The sequence below is a fragment of the Caretta caretta genome, chromosome 2, assembly GCF_965140235.1.
Source record: "Caretta caretta isolate rCarCar2 chromosome 2, rCarCar1.hap1, whole genome shotgun sequence".
NCBI classification, from domain to species: domain Eukaryota; kingdom Metazoa; phylum Chordata; order Testudines; family Cheloniidae; genus Caretta; species Caretta caretta.
The window spans coordinates 194,751,982-194,758,221 of record NC_134207.1 but is presented as its reverse complement, the minus strand read 5'-3'; the positions used below and the strand labels follow the sequence as shown (position 1 = coordinate 194,758,221).

At 41.2% G+C, this 6,240-nt stretch overlaps 1 protein-coding gene across 3 annotated transcripts in view; it reads left to right on the top strand.

The window, feature by feature from the left end:
- CNOT10 (CCR4-NOT transcription complex subunit 10) overlaps window positions 1-6,240 on the top strand; it is a 63,373-nt gene that overhangs the window by 1,624 nt on the left and 55,509 nt on the right. The gene's annotated exons all lie outside the window — the stretch shown is intronic.

Sequence of the window (6,240 nt, the reverse complement as noted above, 5' to 3'; positions counted from 1 at the left end):
TCAGTCCTGGTCACCTGGTTTAGATGGGAGACCAAGGACCACCCTCATCCCCTACTTAAAAAAAGATGCCACATGAAGTAATACTAGTAAAATGAAATACTACTAATGTAATACTAGTAAAACAACCCTCACATGCCCAACCTCCTACCTCTGCCCCTCCCCACAAAAAAATTAAGGCCTGATTGACAGTTGCTGTTACACTGGGCAGGCCCCCTAAATAATACCCATGGTTCACAAAGTCCAACTAGCTTTGTGATCCCTTTGGCCCAGTAGGATGGGGCTCAGGCAGTGTGGAGGGGGAAATGGCCAAGATGTGCTTATGCCCTGGTGACTCTCTGCTGCAATGGTCCATTAAAACCTGAGCAACAAGAGCACAAGCTAAAACAGTTCTGAGCACTGCCTTGTCCTGCATTCAATGTTGAATTGGCCATCAGGAGCCTCTGAGGATGGGAGGGCAAGTTGCCTCTCTCACTGCACTGGTCCAGAGAGGAATTCATGTGTGCGTTCTAACATAAAACAAAACAAAAATCTTGTGTGTGTGATAGAAGATGTGTACCAAATTGTCTTGTGCATATGCACCTAGTTGTTTTGTGCATCTTTATAAGGATGTACACTCTTCTTAAATAACAGGAGAACTTAAGACTTACAAGAAAAACTTTTAAAGTGAGGGACTTATTTTTGCCTTAATTGAGTTTCCTAGAAAGGAAAATGCTGCTCTATCAAGTTGATCAAACACAGGTTAGTTTTCATACATATTATTGTAGCATACATACTATAGTGTACTGTGCTATATTTGTCCTCTACTGGGTGAGTTATGAACAAGGCTGTTGAAAACATTTCATTGATACAGTTTTTCAAAAGAAATGTGGGGTTTTGACTAAATTTTTAGTGAAAATTATTTGCTTTATTTTGAAAATGTTAATATTATTTTGAGAAACTGAATGATCAAAAACAGAAAAGTTTTTATTCAAGATAGCACCGTAGTGCCTCATGGGAGTTATAGTTCAGGTGGCTTATGTTCCCATTCTCCTCTAGAGACTGGCTTCACTGTCTGGACTATGTCTCCTATGATGCACCATGGCTAGAGACTCTTGTCTCTTGTAACATACCCTCTCCCCTCACCCAGAGTGGAGAAAGTGGTGCATCACAGGAAATCTAGTCCAGCTAGAGAGCCCAGCCCATAGATGAAAATGGGAACATAAGGTACACAAACTGCAGCTCCAAACTATGAGACATTGCAATATCAATTTGAACTGAATCTTTCAGGTTTTTGATATTTCATTAAAAAGTCAAAAATTTCCACAGAACACTTAAACAAACATGAAAAATGTTTTTTGTTGACATTTTCCACAGGAAGATAAACCTGTTTTCCAACCAGCCCTAATTATGAACAATAACTTCACTTAGCTTTGGTCTACACTACGGGGGGGATCAATCTAAGTTACGCAACTTCAGCTATGTAAATAACGTAGCTGAAGTTGACGTACTTAGATGGACTTACGGTGGTGTCTCCACTGTGGTGAGTCAATTGCTGCCGCTCCCCTGTCAACTCTGCCTGCGCCTCTCGTGGTGCTGGAGTACAGGAGTTGACAGGAGAGCGCTTGGGCGTCAATTTATCGCATCTAGACTAGATGCAATAAATCGATCCCCGCTGGATCGATTGCTGCCCGCTGTTCCGGCCGGTAGTGAAGACATACCCTTAGAATTAAAATAGTGTAGGAACTGGCATACAGTCTTTGACATTAAGTTTCCATTCTGCTAAAGTCCTAAGTTTTTTTGGTTTTTTTTTTTAATCAGGATGCCCACACACACAATTCATATACCAATTTTAATTAAGATATTCATTTTTTAAAAATACAACTGAGAAGTTATGCATAGTGAGTAGTACTTATGTGATTTTTTTTTTTTTTTTTAGAACACTGCGCTGAATAGATTAGATTGAACTTTAATTGCATGCTGCAAGTCCGACATTCTTGCTTTTCTACTTAGGTACTGGAATAATCTTCAATGTTATATATTATGCTTAGGCAGTGTGACTTTTTTTTTTTAAAGACAATTTAAAAAAAAAACCAGAAAATATGTTGGCATCTGTCATAGCAGAGATGGGTTTGGATAGTGTGGAATAAACTAAGAGTCTTCCTTATATTTTCTTTGAGAGGTGCTAGAGAGTAGTAATACACAATTGTTCCATCTACCTAAATGGCACACTAGTGGGCTTCCACAAGGGTCTGTTGTATCAACTCTTGTGTTCAATGTGCATATGAGGCATGGTGTGCTTTGGTAGAGTCAGTATGCAGATGACATTCAGCTCTGTCTCCATTGCATTGGATTTGAACTATGCAGTTGTCATAAATCCAGAGTCTGGCCACAGTTGGGGCTTGCAGAATTTACTGGCTGAGACTTAATTCAGATAACATAGAACAGCGGTCCCCACCGTTTCTGTGGGAATAGCACATTCCTATTCCCAACAGACTGTGGCGGGCGCCAAACACCCCACTGCCGAATGCCATTGAGAAGTGGTAGTGGAAAAAAACCTTGCTGCCGAGAAACGGCAACGCTTCTCGGTGGCATTTCGGCAGGTGGTTCTCAGGTGGCAGTGCTCAGCGGCGGCATTTTGGCGGCACGGTGTCCTTCGGGCGCACACAACTGCCCACTGTGCACCATTGCGTCCACAGGCACCGCGTTGGGGACCCCTGACATAAAAGAATAAGGGAAACAACATAAAAATTTCTTCAGTGTCTTTAGATCTCTGGATGTCCAAGTAGTAGTAGTGTATATTAGTGTTTCCTCCATCGTGTGTGGCAAGTACCTTAAATGTACCTACATTAGATTGCCTTTCTCTTTGTGTGATACCTAGACAGTTGAGAAAAGCTGAGGCAACAAACCCATGTTTACAAAGGCGTGGATGGTGGCAGGGTATGTCAGGGAGTATCCTGAACTTGTAACCTGATTTAGAATGTGGTTGATAGAGAAAGGTAAGAGGGGCAAAGGGGATAAGGAAGAGCCAGAATTCAAGAACATTTTAAGAAAATGTTACAGAGAATATAATATGTACAACGTTAAAAAAAAAAAAACCACAAGTAAATAAAATTCCGTGTTTTACATTAATTGGTTCAAACATAAAACTCTTCCCAGTAGGAATCTTGCTCAGGCTTCACTAAACTTCTTGTTTAGGGCTTGTCTACGTGTGCTGTCAAAGCCCACAAGAGTGGTGTGATTTGTAAAACATTCTAAAATATTGTGCTGTAACTGCCGTGTGTGGATCCTGCTTCAAACAGGACTACGTTAACACGAACTATATACCTGCTAGAACACTCCAGTTGGATCTACGTGGGCCAGTTAGATTGCAAGATGTTAGTGTGCTCTACAAATAACACTCCTCTGGCACATTTTGCCATGCTGTATATACAAGCCCTTAGTGTTTTGTACTATGCAGGCCATCAAGTTGCTCTTTTTCTGTAATGTTACTATTTTGTAATTACAGAGGCTTGTCCTTTAAAATACCCCACAATTTCAACTTTTATTTAAGTATCCTAACTGGCTTTAGTAGTGAAGACAAACTGTACAGAAATTTACTAGTAGATTATCTGTGATCCAGCCTTCCATAGGAAGTATTTAAAGCAACTGGGAAACGGCTGCTTTTCTGGGATAACTAGTTTAACAATTACTTGACCAGTTTTTCCTGTAATTGAAGAATAAACACTACTTTTGGACTCAGCTTCACATGTGCCCATCTCTACTGCAGATAAATTAAGAAAACAGGATTTTGTAATAGAAACTGGGACAGCCTTAACTTCTGTGTTGCTTGAGGTGATGCTATAATCAGTGTGTGGGAATGCTTATCCTGCTTAGCAACTGTTATTAACAGTCATTATCTGCAGCAGTCTTTTCAGTTCAGATATTAGAAAAATGAATGCATCGTATGTGTGAACCCTGGTTCCATGGAAATGCAGATAATACAACATTTTCATGCTGTGAAATGGTGTCCTGGTGCTATAAACCAAGGGTAGCCAACCTGAGCCTGAGAAGGAGCCAGAATTTACCAATGTATATTGCCAGAGAGCCACAGTAATATGTCAGCAGCCCCCCATCAAATCCCCCTCCCCCCCCCCTGCAGCCCCGCCGATCAGCATCTCCCCCTCCCTCCCCGCACCTCCTGATCAGCTGTGGCATGCAGGAGGCTCTGGGGGAGACTGGGAGGAGAGAGGGCACGGCAGGCTCAGGGGAGGGGGCAGGAAGGGGTGGAGTGGGGGCAGGGCCTGTGGCAGAGCCAGGGGTTGAGCAGTGAGCACCCCCCAGCACAATGGAAAGTTGGTGCCTGTAGCTCCGGCCCTGAAGAGCCGCATGTGGCTCCGGAGCCACAGGTTGGCCACACCACTATAAGCTGTTTTTTTTTTTTTTCCATGATGGTGCAATCGATCCCTTGTTCTAAGACATTAAGGAAGCTTCAATTACTGCAGACAATGTGCATTGCAGAGAACTCTTACATGATGGATCCACCAATCAGATTTGAGTCCTCAACATTCTGAGGTTCTATATTTTCAATTTAACACTTCTCAGTTTACCGTTAACAGATGCTTTCAGCAAATCAGGTGAACCTTTACACAGGGAATGCTGGCTTTCTGTACCTTGCTACAGGATTAAGGGTATCGTGCAGCATGAGACCAATTATGATGAGATTTATTAATCCTGTAAAGATTCTGGATCAGGACCTCTTCTACTTGCTTCATACACAGAAATAACTTTGGTTTTGTTGGAGATGGAGTCTGTTAACTTGAGTATGAAGGTTTTGGAGAGTTGGGCTCCATTGGCTTCAGAGGATGAGCCACAGCTGCTGGACCATGTCAGCAGAGTGGTCCAAGTTTGGGATAAGAGGTCTTCTACTATTTCCGTGGGAAATGGTGACTTCTTTTGGCAGAGCAAAGAAGAGATGTGGCAGTGGATGCAAACTCTTTCTGGTAAGAAACTATCGTCAGCTGTGGAGATTACAAATAGTTTGGACTTGGAAGCGACTGAGAAATTTAATAAAAACCAAGGTGAATGGTTAGTTGTATCATCAGTCCCATTAAAGAATATGGCTGGCATTTGAATTGTCAGCAATGGAAAGGAAGGGAGAAGCTGACACAAGGGCTGCAAAGTCCTCAGCTTGTTTGTCTAGGAAAGTCTTCAGGGAATCCAACATCTAATGTCATTCCAGAGGAAACTTGGTGTTGTTTAGAAATGCTAACACCTGCATTTAAGAACCCCTTGTATTCTGTACATGACAAATATCTAAGAGCTAAGTCTTTAGTAGTGCTTTTGTTACCACTTTGAAAAAGAAAAATATTACTTCCTCCAGAAAAGAGCTGAAACAATAAAACTAGGAGAAATGAATCCAGTTCCCAGAATACTTCTGCGGAAGATACATTGCAAAAAATGAAGCTTAAAGAGTTGTCTGCTTCAGTTCTGTACCAGCAAGTAAATTTTGGATGATACTGAAAGCCTTTTGAGAGAAAACTTAAATAGCTCTCTAGCTAGCGACAAAAAAAAAAAAAAAATGGCTATTGGTTTTTTACTTAACATATGTATCAGAAAATTCCTGTCACTTATCAGTGTTGGTGGTATAGCACACAGACTGCGAAGGCTACCCAGTTATGAGTGGAATGATTTATTGGAGAATTGGAAAAAGAGAGATGATGTGCTACATTCATACTTACCAGAATGTTCCACAAAAGAGCCCATCTCTGTGGTGCCTTTGTGCCTATCAAGTTGGCCTTCTTTCCAATGGAAGGTAGTTAAATGTGTCAATTTGTAATGACAACCACTTCATAGAGAATTACTCAGAGATTTAATTTCTGTAAGTGTGTTTTAATTGACATGGTATGACAAGATTTGTCTGCAACTTCCATTTTGTGAGAGTGGGTAAGAAACAGTACAGATGTTCTTTAAAGCCTCCCCCGCCCCCCAATTTATTAAATTGTAAGGCCAGCTAAAGGATTTGTTAGATACTTAGTTCTGGGTCTAAAATGAGAACTAACAATAAAAAGCTCCAGATTTGGGTGGTTTATATGTTGGAATTCTACTCAACCAATCTGTCACCTGTGTAATGGTTTTTCAACCAAGGTGGCTGTTCCAAAGAAATCAGAAGAAGACTATGCATAGTTCTCTCAGCTATGGACTCCCTTAAGGAAGTATGGAAAAAACATGACATCTCGAAATGTGCAAAGTTGCGACTCGTGAAAATCCTAATTTTTTCCATAG